The sequence below is a fragment of the Rhinoderma darwinii genome, chromosome 2 (assembly GCF_050947455.1).
Source record: "Rhinoderma darwinii isolate aRhiDar2 chromosome 2, aRhiDar2.hap1, whole genome shotgun sequence".
Lineage (NCBI taxonomy): Eukaryota > Metazoa > Chordata > Amphibia > Anura > Rhinodermatidae > Rhinoderma > Rhinoderma darwinii.
Window position 1 is genome coordinate 35711768 of NC_134688.1, and position 13526 is coordinate 35725293.

The 13526-nt window shown below is 44.5% G+C and overlaps 1 long non-coding RNA gene across 1 annotated transcript; it reads left to right on the forward strand.

Annotated features, from left to right (window-relative positions):
- Positions 1-534: 534 nt before the first annotated feature.
- Positions 535-3364, forward strand: LOC142740464 (uncharacterized). Its single transcript, XR_012880704.1, has 4 exons — positions 535-560; positions 1861-1927; positions 2744-2808; positions 3239-3364. It is a non-coding gene; the product is annotated as an uncharacterized LOC142740464 (long non-coding RNA).
- The last annotated feature ends 10162 nt before the right edge of the window (positions 3365-13526 follow it).

Consider the following 13526-nt stretch of genomic DNA (forward strand, 5'->3'; position numbering starts at 1 on the left):
CCTTCTTTAGACACGGATATGCGGCGCTTGTGACCTCGGTCGCTGTTGGGTAATGGCGCCATTATTTTTGGATTACTACTTTTCGCTATATGTGAAATCAAATATCACTTATTGCATAATACCTTGGAGTGCTGAGTTCCCATTTTTACACATTGGCGTGGAAGCCTACTCACGCACACTTGAAACACGGAGTGCTGCGGGATCAAGAAAGTATCACGCTGCAACAAGTTATCAGAGTCAAGTTAAAGATGGCTACATCTATATAAAATCCATCTAGTAACAGATTACACGTTTCATACATTACATGTTCTTAGTCGTAGCCCCTATAACCACACATGTATCTTTCTTCCATGTTTATAAACAGCAGTCCCATGTAACGCCTATATCCAGTGTATGCACAGACAGTCTATCCAGGCAGTAGGAGATAATTAGATGATGTAACAGATACTGCAGCCGCTTATGATGTCACTGATGATGTCATAGACAGTACTAGCCGTTAGGTTCTATGTGCAGCTGGATTACATATTTTTGTAATCTGTGATTGACTGTGTGATTGACAGGTAAGATGCAGCATTTTATCATTAATTCTACATGTTACTGGACACATGAAATATATACGCTCTAGAATTCTCATATAAGGCCAGATTCACACTGGACATTACTGCAGCAATTTCTAACCACACCAACACCTCACCAAAAATATATGATTGTAGAAGGATTTTTTTCTGGTGATTGTCGGGGGTTGTTTTTTTTTTAGACAAACAGTTCAAGTTCCAGTAAAATGTTTCTATTAATGCAAGTAACAACTGAACATTTTACATTCAGATTTCAATGTTTCATATTTTCTCATTAAAGTTACAACTCAGTACAACAGAGTATGTTCACACAGCCTATTTTCAGCCGTTTTCCTGGCCGTAAACACTCCGAAAAACAGCCGAAAATACGGAGGCTGGACGCCTCCAAACATCTGCCCATTGATTTCAATGGGAAAAACTTTTTTTTTTTTTCGATGGTGCATTTTACGTGGGCGTTTGATAAAGCGGCGCATAAAAAACACCCTGTAAAAAGAAGTGCATTTCACTCCTTCGGCCGTTTTTGGAGCCGTTTTTCATTGTCTCAATAGAAAAACAGCTCCAAGAACGTTGGTAAAAACGCCTCAAAAAATGTTTGTGGTTTAAAAAATGGCTGAAAATCAGAGGCTGTTTTCCCTTGAAAAGAGCTCTGTATTTTAGAGACGTTTTTTAGTTAAGTGTGTGAACATACCCTTACCATTGTCTGAGAATTGCAGATGTCAGTAATGTGGAATGTGACTTCTCAGTCGTTTTCAATATGATGTCTAATTTAATTTAATTAAATAGTCTTAAAAAGCTACCGTATATTATCCTAATAAGGCTCAGCAGTAGCCAGGGCCGGCCTTAGGGGTGTGCGACCTGTGCCATTACATAGGGCGCATCCCTCCAGTAGGTGGAACGGGGCGCTGCGCTGGCTCCCTTCCACTGCTTGTGTTTTAGAAGCGGCCTGGCAACTCAGCAGCTGCCTTTCCGCCTGGGTGCTTCTCTCACTGACATCGCGTTTCTAGCAGCGAAAATCGGGATTCCTCTAGGAGATGGGGGCATTGGGGATTGGCATTTGTAAATTGCCCACATTGTGACCCCCCCTAATGTCAGTCATGGACGCCTGGGTGTGACTGCAACCTCTTCACCCCTATAGTTATGTTCCCTGGGTTTACACTAACATTACAAAATGTTTTCAATGTCTGACTCGTCCTGTGATAGAAAATGAAAGGTGTGAAAGTAAATATATTATTATTCATTCTAGATATGGGGTTATTTTATGTTTATTCCATTATGTATTTTACAGACATTTATGACATCTGAATATGTGGCACCAGTGACAGCCGACATGCTAGGACATACACTGTATATATGTAAGTATTATAGCAAATGACAACCTATAGAAATTCTATAATCTGATGTCATCCAGAATGTTCCTATAGAGACACATGACAAGACTGTGCGAACAAATTCCCCAATATTGTTCATCCAGGGCCTGTCTTAGGGGTGTGCGACCTGTGCGGTTACACTGGGTGCATCACCTGTCACTAATGAATGGGGCGCCACTGGTCTTGATGTCTGGGGCACCCATTGCTTGAACACTCAATCCCACTCTTCATGTAAAAAAAGTAAAGGGCACTGCTCAGGATGCAGATACAATTCCTTGATAATGGATTACATTACAGTGTGGCAGACAATACTTGTCTGGCAGTGTTATTTGGGCACTGTATGATTGCAGTATTTGAGTACCATATTCTACGCCATAAAGCTGAATTCAGACGCTGCAGATTTGCTGCGCGGCAAAATTCACAAGTGTTACAGGTGAATAGTTACAGTCTCAAAAACTCATCCACATGTAGCAAAAGTAAACGCTGGGAATTTTGCTGCAGCTTTATATTATTATTATTATAGAAATGCTCCATAAAGAAGATATTATGGTATTAGTAATATATAAGAAACTTGTTATTTATGTAATTTCCTAATCCACATTTGGCTTATGGGGGAGCACACAGCGCACACAGAGTGTCTACATTACCAGTACTGCAGTCTGTGCGCCACCATACAGGTCCGTCCACATGAAGTTGCTGTGTACATGAGCCCTAATGTACATTTCCTTCATTGTTGGGTGGTCTATACTGAGCACACGTCTGTCTGGAGAAATAAAACTACACAATTATTGTTTTTTCCAGAACACCTTAAGATCGGCTGCCTGCTGCCAGGGGGACTCTCTGAAGCAATATTTCATCTATGCAAGGTGCGTCTCTTATTAGTTACTATATGCAGTATCCACCAATACCCTCCACAGTTAGAATGACACTTTTTGTATGTCCTAGGTCAGAATGCCCCTTTTGTATGGCCCCACAGTAATGAAGCCCCCTTTTCTAAGCCCTGACTCAGTCCTTTTATCCCCCCTTTGCTCCTATAAAATAAAAAATTATACTCACCTAATAGACGACCAACCGGGTCAGACATTTCGCTTCCTCCCTGCGCCGTTATTGTTTGTCCAATTTCAGGGGCGTATGGAGCCCCAGAGCTGTGGGCCACCCCAAATCCCTGGACCCCAGCCGGTCATCCTATTTACCCCTTTGGTAATTTTACACTGGTTGGGGACTGGACTCTGTTCTAGATAGAAATGTTGCCATTGATTGAGATTTGTCCTAATACATTGTCTTTCTTTCTCCTAGAATTAATTCCTCATAAGAGTTAATGATAACCACACGTCCCAGGAGGGCAGATCAAAGATTAAGCAGAGCCCTCCACCTCACATCACATAACGTTCTACATTCAGTCGGATGTATTCAGTAGGAGAGTCCAAGGTCAGTGTATTTTATTAACTGCATCTCTAAATGATCACATAGTGTGTATTACTGGTCAATACTGAAGAGGGCACTACCACCATAGATGGCCTGGGCACCCTCAACTTACACTGCCGATCCGGCATTTAGGGCCCAAACCTATAATATAAAAAAACAGAAAGATACAATCCCTAGTTTATTGACTGGGTGATGTTATTTGGGCACTGTATGATTAAATTATTTGGACACTACATGGTGCATCATAAGGGGGAGGACGTCACAGATACTGCACATGTCACCAATAAACCTAAGGCCGGCCCTAGATGTGACACAATAGCTGCCACGTGACATGCCATCCACACGGACATGACCGCTGTGGCCTAGCAACTAAAGACAACAGAACCACCAGCGCAGGAGCCACAGGGAATTTAAAAAATGAGTAGGGACAATTTGTTATTTTTAGCCATATGCGGCTTAGACTAAGGTTTATGAAACTGTCAGAAAACCCCTTTAATAATTATTTTGTCTGTTGAATCCAGAAATCCAATTTACCATTTTCTACTCTCTCTACTCCAGTCCAAAAGACTCAACAAAAGACAAATTAGAAGTTTTCCATTAAGGATAAGATTATATAGAAGAATAACAATAAGCTATTACATCTATAACAGGGTCCTCCAACTATTATGTGCCATTACAGAGGCGTAGCTAGGTTCTCCAGCACCCGGGGCAAAGATTCAGATTGGCGCCCCCCCCCCAACTTATTTCCCGACATCTCCTTCCCCCTAGCCATGTATTCTTTCCCTACCAATCAATGAGATGTAATTTTTTGTTCACAATTTTTTTTAATATAACGCGAGTATAAAAGCATTTCTACATTTTACAAGTTCTATAATGTAATTAACATAAAAATAAATTAAAATAAAATAAATTAGAGGCCACACACAGCCCCCTGTAGATAGCGCCACACAGCCCCCCTCTTGTAGATAGCGCCACACAGCCCCCCTCTTGTAGATAGCGCCACACAGCCCCCCTCTTGTAGATAGCGCCACACAGCCCCCCTCTTGTAGATAGTGCCACACACAGCCCCATGTAGATAGTGCCACACACAGCCCCCAGTAAATAGTGCCACACACAGCCCCCCTTGTATATAGTGCCACATTACAAACAGATAGTGCCCATTTACAAAGGGGCAGCGTCCTGCTGTCTCTTTGTAAATAGCGCCACACTCCCCCCCCTTTTAAATAGCGCCACACTGTGAACAGACTGGTGAGCAGCGGTAGCCTACCGATACCACTCTCCGCTCTGCCTGGTGTGACTTACCGGAGGAGCCGAGGAGGTCATTCGGCGCAGGCAGCGGCGGAGTTCCTTCTGACTAGGGTTGGTGACAGCCAGGGCCGGCCTTCGCTTGGATGGCGCCCTGTGCGGGACTCTCTATTGCCGCCCCCTACACAAACAAAAAATTAACCACATATATAGACACGTCGAAACATATATACTGTACATACATAAAGACAGATATTTAGACATACAGGCAACTATACATACACACATTCTGGAATATATACATACAGGTAAATATATAGACGTACAGACACATATACACACACACACACACACACACCGGCAGATAAATACACAGACAGGAACATATACAAATACATAAAAGGCACAAATATACAAGCACAAAGACACATTCACAAACAGACCCATATATACGCACACAGGCACATATGTACACAGCACAGATAATGTAGTAAATATTACCTGCAGTCCTATGTAACAACACAGATAACACAGTGATAACTCTCTAAATACAGATAGTAGTGTTACCTGCAGTCCTATGTAACAACACAGACAAAACAGTGATAACTCTCTGAGTACAGATAATGTAGTAGCTGTTGCCTGCAGTCCTATGTAACACCACAGATAACACATTGTAGCAGAGCTGAGATTGTAATTTAGCACTATGTGTTATCTGTGGTGTTACATAGGACTGCAGGCAACAGCTACTACATTATCTGTACTCAGAGAGTTATCACTGTGCTATCTGTGGTGTTACATAGGACTGCAGGCAACAGCTACTACATTATCTGTAATCAGAGTTATCACTGTGTTATCTGTGGTGTTAGATAGGACTGCAGGTAACACTACAACATTATCTGTACTCAGAAAGATATGACTGTGTTATCTGTGGTGTTACATAGGACTGCAGGTAACAGCTACTATATTGTAATTTAGCACACAGTACAGATAATGTAGTAGATGTTCCCTGCAGTCCTATGTAACATCACAGATAACAGTCATATCTCTCTGAGTACAGATAATGTAGTAGATGTAAAAGACAAACACATGCAGAGACACAGACAGACAGAGACACACACACACTGTAACATATACACATACAAACACAGAGACACACATTACACACAGACACTCGCCATGTCTCCTTGCTGACAGGTCAGGACGGACTGTGTGTGGGCGGAGCTTCCTCTCTGCTTCTCGGCAGAGCGCAGGCAGATGCAGGAAGGCTGCAGCACGGGAGTGGACCTGTCCACTTGACCTGAGTCATCTGACCTCATGTCACTGACGTGAGGTCAGGTGACTGGACTGGTCCACTCCCTGGCCGTCACAGACCCCAGTCAGAACGCCGTAATGTCCTGGCTCTTCCTAAGCTGTTGCAGGTGTCCCACATACGGGGCGCCTGTCAGCAGCGATCAGCTGCTCTTCGGCGCCCCCCTATCAGTATCCTCCAGGCTGTGCCCGGGGGAAAATGCCCCGCCTGCCCCCCCCCCTAGCTACGCCCCTGGCCATTATACTGCTGGTGTTATTTGTGTGGCAGAGGGGCATTGGACTCGCCCTGTGATAGAAAATGAAATGTGTGAAAGTAAATATATTATTATTCATTATAGATATGGGGTTATTTTATGTATGTGCATTAAACCCATTATGTATTTTACAGACATTTATAACATCTGAATATGTGGCACCAGTGACAGCCGACATGCTAGAAGATCCACTGTATATATGTAAGTATTATAGCAAATAACAACCTATTGAAATTCTATAATGTGATGTCATCCAGAATGTTCCTATAGAGACACATGACAAGACTGTGGGAACAATCTCCCTGATGTTTTCAATAGGCTGAACATATATTTGTTGATATGATGAACCATACTAAGCGCACGTCATAATATCTTCACAGTTTATACTTTTTGTTCCAGAATTTCTTGAGATCGGCTGCCTGCTGCCAGGGGGACTCTCTGAAGTAATATTTCATCTATATGCGGTATGTCCATCATTAGTTACTATATACAGTATCCACCAGTAGCTCTGTACATTGAAAAAGTAATGAGTGGGCAAAATCCCAAGAAAGGCGTAGCAGTGGGGAACCTTGGATAGTTGGTAGGAATAGGCATAATGTAAGTTAGGGGTATCTTTGTCCAAAATGCTGGCCACATGGCTCGGTTTGGGACTGAACGTAGGTGTAAGGTAATTGGGTGAGGGAGTGTAGGGGGATTTTAGACAGCTTTGGTCTGCCAAGAACATTTGCGATGTGTCAAGGCCTGGATGCAATAGACAAGGACTTAAGTGAGTTTCATTACACAGTCATAATCTGCAGGCACAGGTGATAATGGACACTGGCAGAATGTTTTTATATTTACAGCACTCAAGCGGAAAGCAATGGAAGGTGCTAGGATATTGCCACGTATAGAGCCCCCACAAGTCATGCAGCACAAGGACCTGGACTTGGGGTGTACTGGATTGTTTGGAGCAAATGGCATCAAGGAAGCAAGGCAGGTATCCTCAATGGTATCATTCTAGCAAAAATTTGAGGGAACATGGCACGATGATGGGCCAAGTGCCAGGATCCTTGCGCAGGGATCCAGGGTCGATGAAGGCAGCAATATCCCAGTAGGGCCTCATAATCTCAACATGGGAGAGGGACACCTTGGGGTTGCCAAAATGTTTAGAACACGGGGTACTGGCACAATGTTTGGAATTACAGGAGCAGCGCATCTGGATGTAAAGAGAAGCAGAAGAAGGCAACAGTAGCTGGTTGAGTCTGATTCTGATCTGTCAGATGATAATAAGTGGTCTGATGTTGGGGATAGATGGGCTAATGGGCAAGACGTTTAAGATGCTGAAAAAAATGTTTACGCAGGATAAAGTAAAAAGGTAAAAGCAAGGAGGTGTGATACCGAAAGCCAATCCTTTACTGGAAAGAGGGGGTAAAGTTTGGGGCCAGGAAACATGTTTGTTGATTTCTACCTACACACACTTGTCCCAGGAAATGTTGGGAAACATAAGGGAGGAAAGGCTTGTCTAGTTTTTGTGATGTCTATGGAAGATTTTGTTTAGTATTGCAGTGTTATGGTGGTGGAGCAGGACCCCCTTATTGATCAGGTGCCAATAAAAAGGGATGGTGCCTGTGAAGCAGGCTGGTAAGTATAAAAAAAATACATCTGTCGCATCTAAAAGAGGCATCAGTAAACGATGAAATAGACAAGGAGTTGAGTGAGTTGCATCATTAAAGCAGAATCTGCAGGCACGGATGACAATGGATACTTGCAGAATGTTTTTTGTGCCTACAGGACTCAAGTGAGAAGCAGTGGAAAGGACACGGATATCGCCACGGATAGGGCGTCCACGAGTCATGCAGCACAAGGAACTGGACTTCTGATGTAATTGACTGTTTGGAGGAGATGGCGTACATTTGCGAAGAATGTAGTTGGCTTTCGAAGCGCGTAAGCAGTCTTGTATCCTCACTTCAACATGCCGTGTGGTTTATAAAATGTTTTTCTAATAAAGTCATCACATTGTCATGAGGATTGCTGGACCGTATTTTCTTCTGTTTACTTTATATTTATTGGACAGTGCTAACGCCATACAGCCCTCCCTGTAGAGAACGCCATACAGCCCTCCTGTAGAGAACGCCATACAGTCCCCCTGCAGAGAACGCCATACAGCCCCCCCCCCCTGTAGAGAACGCCATACAGCCCCCCCCTGTAGGGAACGCCATACAGCGTCCCCCCCTCCCAAAAAAATGCGACCTACAGTGTGTCCTACAAAATACATGCACCCCCTATCCACAGGATAGGGGATACATGTGTGATCGCTGGCAGCGAAAGCTGCTTCTATCCTCTCCTCAGGGTCCCCGGCAGTCACTGACAGCCGGAGACCCGACATTCAGCAGCCCGATCGCGCGGGCAGTAAGTTATAACCGGAGTCGTAAAAAGTCTATGGCTCGGGTTTTAAGGGCCCTGACCGCTGGCCGTAAAAATACAGCCAGCGGTCGGGAACCAGTTAATGGCAGAGCGGGGAGATACCTCCCTGCTCTGCCGTAGTGTTCAGTGGCGTCCCGCTGTAGCAGCCATAGCGGCTGCCAGCGGAGCCTCCGGCCATGGTGGGGGCCCGTGCCGGCGGGCGACACGGGCCCAATAATGCCGCGGGCCCCGTTGCAGCCGCTACGGCTGCTACGGCGGTAGTTACGCCACTGCTCAGTACATATATACAACACCAAAAAAAATCTCAGTGTTATGACTACGGACCTCTGTCGCTCACCCTGTGATGAACGGGCGCGACCGCAACTTCCTGGCCACTTCCCCAGAGACCACGACTGGCGCGGCCTTCCCTTCCTGGAGTGTGCGAGGAGTGCCTTAAAGGGCCAGCGTGCGCACTTCCTAAAAGTTTTCTATCCTACCCCAGTGCACCCTGGATTATAAAAACGTCTCTGCCCTTCCACTCCTTGCTTGAGCGTTGTTTGTACTTTTCCCATGTTTGTATTGCAAAGGGTCCCTTAGTATTTTCCTGCTTGATTCCAGAGTTCCCGTTCCCTGCATCCTATTTCCTGTATCCCTTGCTGTTTCCTAACTGTGCCTGCCTTTTATCAGAGTCGTGTGGTACCGCCGGCTGGATATGCCACGTCTGTGTGTCATCTACCATTCCTGGTGCCATCCACTTCGTCTGGCGATACCTGCCACACCTAGCCCTATCTGAGCCGGAGCCCACGGCCTAGTGGGTCCACATACGGATGTAGCCATCTTTAACTTGACTCTGATAACTTGTTGCAGCGTGATATCACACAAAAATAACCATTGAGAAGTCATTGAAAAGGTCAAGATAAGGGATCTTTCCACTGTGTATTTAATGCGTTATTAGTCAAGCTAAAGTCAGCTACATATGTTCCCTAGATTGTGACAGTACGATCATGGAACCCGCTGGCCAGCCTAAGACCACAGTTCAGGTCATACAGACGGATATGCGTGACCTATATGCACGTCAGCAATTACTAAGCGGTGGACCCCAATAGTATATATTGTATCTATATGCACGTCAGGATCAACTCCTCGTGGCTGTAAACTCCATCATCGCTCCCTGTTCCTTCCCCAGAGACTGCTGCCGTTCCACTGCCTAATACTCCTACTGTCTGTTTTCCAGATCCACAGTTGCACTGCCTCTTTTTCCTCGCTATGACTGCGTGCTCACCATTTCTCCTCTGATGAGGCCAAGGTAGCGTTCATTATTTCCCTCCTCACTGGCAAGTCCCTCGCATGGGCGAACCCCATCCTGGAATGACAGGGGCCCAAATTTTCGGACTTAGCCCTGTTCTTACAGACTTTTTGTGACGTGTTCAAGAAGCCGGGTCGAACATCCTTAGCAGCAGCCACTCTGCTAACCCTCAAGCAAGGGGGTCCACAGCAGGAGAGTATGCCATCTCCTTCCGTACCCTGGCAGCAGAGTTGGCATGGAACAATGAAGCATTGGTGGCGACCTATGGCATGGACTGTCCTCACACACCATGGACGAGCTGGCAGCCCGCGACCTCCCACCTACCTTGGATGCCCATATCCTGTTGGCTACCCGGGTCAACATGAGGATCCAGGAACGCGATGAGGAGGTTCAGTGGAGAGACGTTTTCACAGATTAGCACCCTCGTTCCAGAGACCACTACTGCCCCCTCTTGTTGCTCTACCTGAGGAACCAATGCAGGTAGACAGAGTCAAGTTGTCCGAGCAGTGTGAAGGATGGAGTGGACAGAAGTTAATGTTTATAATAATTTTCTTTCTTTAATAAAATATAGACTATAGAGTTGTGTACATAATTGTGATGAAGCAATAGTAATAGGATTAGATAAGTATACGTGGCAAGATGGCCCCTGAACAGGGACTACGCACTAATAAAATAACAAGTCACTTCCTGGTATGAACAAACTATGAACTATGAAGACATATCTAAAGGACCAGATAAGGGTGAACCTATCCAAGGATGACACAAAGTAACAAGAGGCTTACAGTGATACGTGCTTTTATAAAAGTGTGATAACATGTACCCACCCCCAGGAGAAACAGCGCTGATGCTCTTCAGGTCTGTGTTTGTATTGCGGCCTTAAAGGCCCTTTCGTGCGCCAATGTCCACAAAAGCCGGGAAACTCCAGCTCCGAGGGAGGCAACTCTAGGTGGGATGATGCCAAACATCAAAACCTCTTCCAAATTATCTATTCCTGTGACCATCATCTCGGGAGAAACATCACACTTCTCCTCTGCCTATTTTGACTCCAGGGCAGCTGCAGATTTCATCCAGCAGGATTTAGTAGACCGACTACATCTACCCACAGTTCTTCTAGAGAGATCCCTTGCTGTTGCTTTTGTAAATGGACTACCATTGCCCGATCCTATTGTGGCTATCATGAAACCACTTACGTTACAAATCGGAGTCCTTCACTCAGAACAGATCAACTTCCTCGTCCTGCCTAAAGCCATCAACCCGGTTCTGCTGGGTCTGCCTTGGCTTCGTCTACATGCCCAGGTCCTTCACTGGAGTTCTGGAGAGGTCCCCCAATGGGGGCCAAGATGCCTTAGCCGCTGCCTGCAACAGGTCTGCCCTGTTTTGCCTCCACTGCCTCAGTCACTCTCCGATCTACCATCTCATTAAGCCAGTTTTGAGGACATCTTCAGTAAGAGCAGGTAGATAAAGACAGTGTGAACCAGGTGGGATTCACTGTAAAAAAGAGACACCATCCAGGGGCAAAACTTTTTTGAGAAAAAATATATATATAATTAATTGTCTAAAACAATAGATCATAATAAAACATACATAAAAAAGAGAGATAGAGGGTCTCTTAAGGTACAACGCGTTTAGTGGAAGCAGAACCACTTTATCAATAAACATGAGACCATAAAGTTTTTTCCAGAGAACCCCTTTAATGACCACCGTGAAAAGGCGTATTGTCATTAAGGGGTTAAATTCGCAGTGTTGGACGGTCATCTCCAGTTTACTGTTGTATCATTATTATACCGAAATTTATATTATATTATATTATATAATATAATAATATATTATATAATATATATATTATTATATTATACCTGTTAGGAGATGATGTCACCCCCAGATGAAGGCTGTGCCGAAACGTGCGTCGTGGTTGGCGCCATCCCGGTTGTGTCATATAGATGGGTATATATTGAGGCATGTTATTTCATATGCTGTACTCTTTTGAACATGTGTTGCACCTATCCTAGGACCATCACTACTTGTATTTAGCTTCTTGTCCATGTCCTTGTCCATCCTGCAGTATTGTAAAGACAATTTATATTATATATGGTATATATATCCTTATTTCGTATATATTGCTTAGCACTATACACTTTATAAATAAGATGTATCCGTATTGTTATGGGCATGTGTTCACCCTGTGTATTTCACTCTGGAGATGTTGCTATATCTATTGTGTGACACTTTTTATTCATTTGTCCTCTATATTTAATAAAGTTTTTTGATACTTTTCAAAAGCATCACTATTGGTGCTTGGTGCCATTATTGCTTAGGTCAGGTTTGCCCCCTGCCGCTAGGGGCTGTGGGGTAACACAGCAGGAGGCGTGTGCAGATGCCTGAGGGACTCAGTGGTGTGCCTGCTGAACATGGTGGGCGGTTCCCTGGTGAAGGGTGCGGGTCCATCCCAGGTTTTCGCGTGGGCGGTCCTGTAAAGTCTGGGTAGGTGGGCGGCTTTCCACATTTTCCCTTGTTAACCCTCTTCCGGTGAGTTATGAGGCGGTTGCGGTCTCAGTCTAGACTGAGACACCTAATTAGGTAAACAGGGATAACTTGGCTGTGTATGTCTGCTTTGAGGGATCGGTGCCCATCTTAAGCAGGAGGTCAGGAAACAAATAGGGAAGGATGAGTATGTGGAGATGTTCTCCCTCCTCCCCTTGGAGAAGTTCTATCTGGATCAGGGGAAGAGGGGCTAGAGCATAAAAGAAGGAGGAGGAGAAAAGGCGTTATCTCCTGATTCCGCAAATGTTTACCAATTGGTTAATATGGTGAACGTTTTCATTTGCGATTCTAGCTAGAGTGATTTGCCAAAAGACCCCGGAGCACTGCTCGGCCCTTTTATGTTTTATGGATTCTATTGGGGAAGCATATAGGGTGTATAAGGGCCTGCTATGGCTCCGTTATGATAAAGAAGTCACAGTACAGCTGACACTAAGCTTTATGCAGAACATAGTGGAATGTCAAAAAAATCAAGAGAATCAAAAGAAATTTAATAAAACAACACCAGTCCCAAGTGAATATAATTCGTAATGTTGTAGGGGGGTAAGGGAATGATAATGCTGGGAACTCTCTCTGTTATACTCTACTTAAACCCTATACACACACAAGAAACAGAGTATAGAGCCAAGTATATATGAAAAGAATATTTTTTTTTATTAAATACATATAAAAACATACATGTTAAAAAGGTACATGAGTGGAGAGACTCTATATGATATGAACACAGGTAAGTAGGAAAACCAAGTGTATGGTGTGTTTAAAGTCCTTATATTAAGGACATATGAATAGGGCAGTGTGCTATCGTATATAACATTAGTTGTTTGAGTGTGAGCTGTTTTGTTAACCGCTTCCCGACCGCCCACTGTATATTCACGTCGGCATTTGCTGGGCTCTGTGCAGTGCCGACGTGAATTCACGGTGGGTGTTAAAAGCGCGATCCGGGTGTCTCAGAGTAGCGCTGACACCTGGATCTCGCTGTTATCACCTGCCTCTGGTCCCGGAGATATGATCGGGACCTGATTAGTTCAGGGCCCGGTCATGTGATCGCAGGGAAAGTGTGTTGTAGCAACGAACTGGAAAGTTTGTTGCTATAACAAACTGGAAAGTTTGTTGCTACAACAAACTT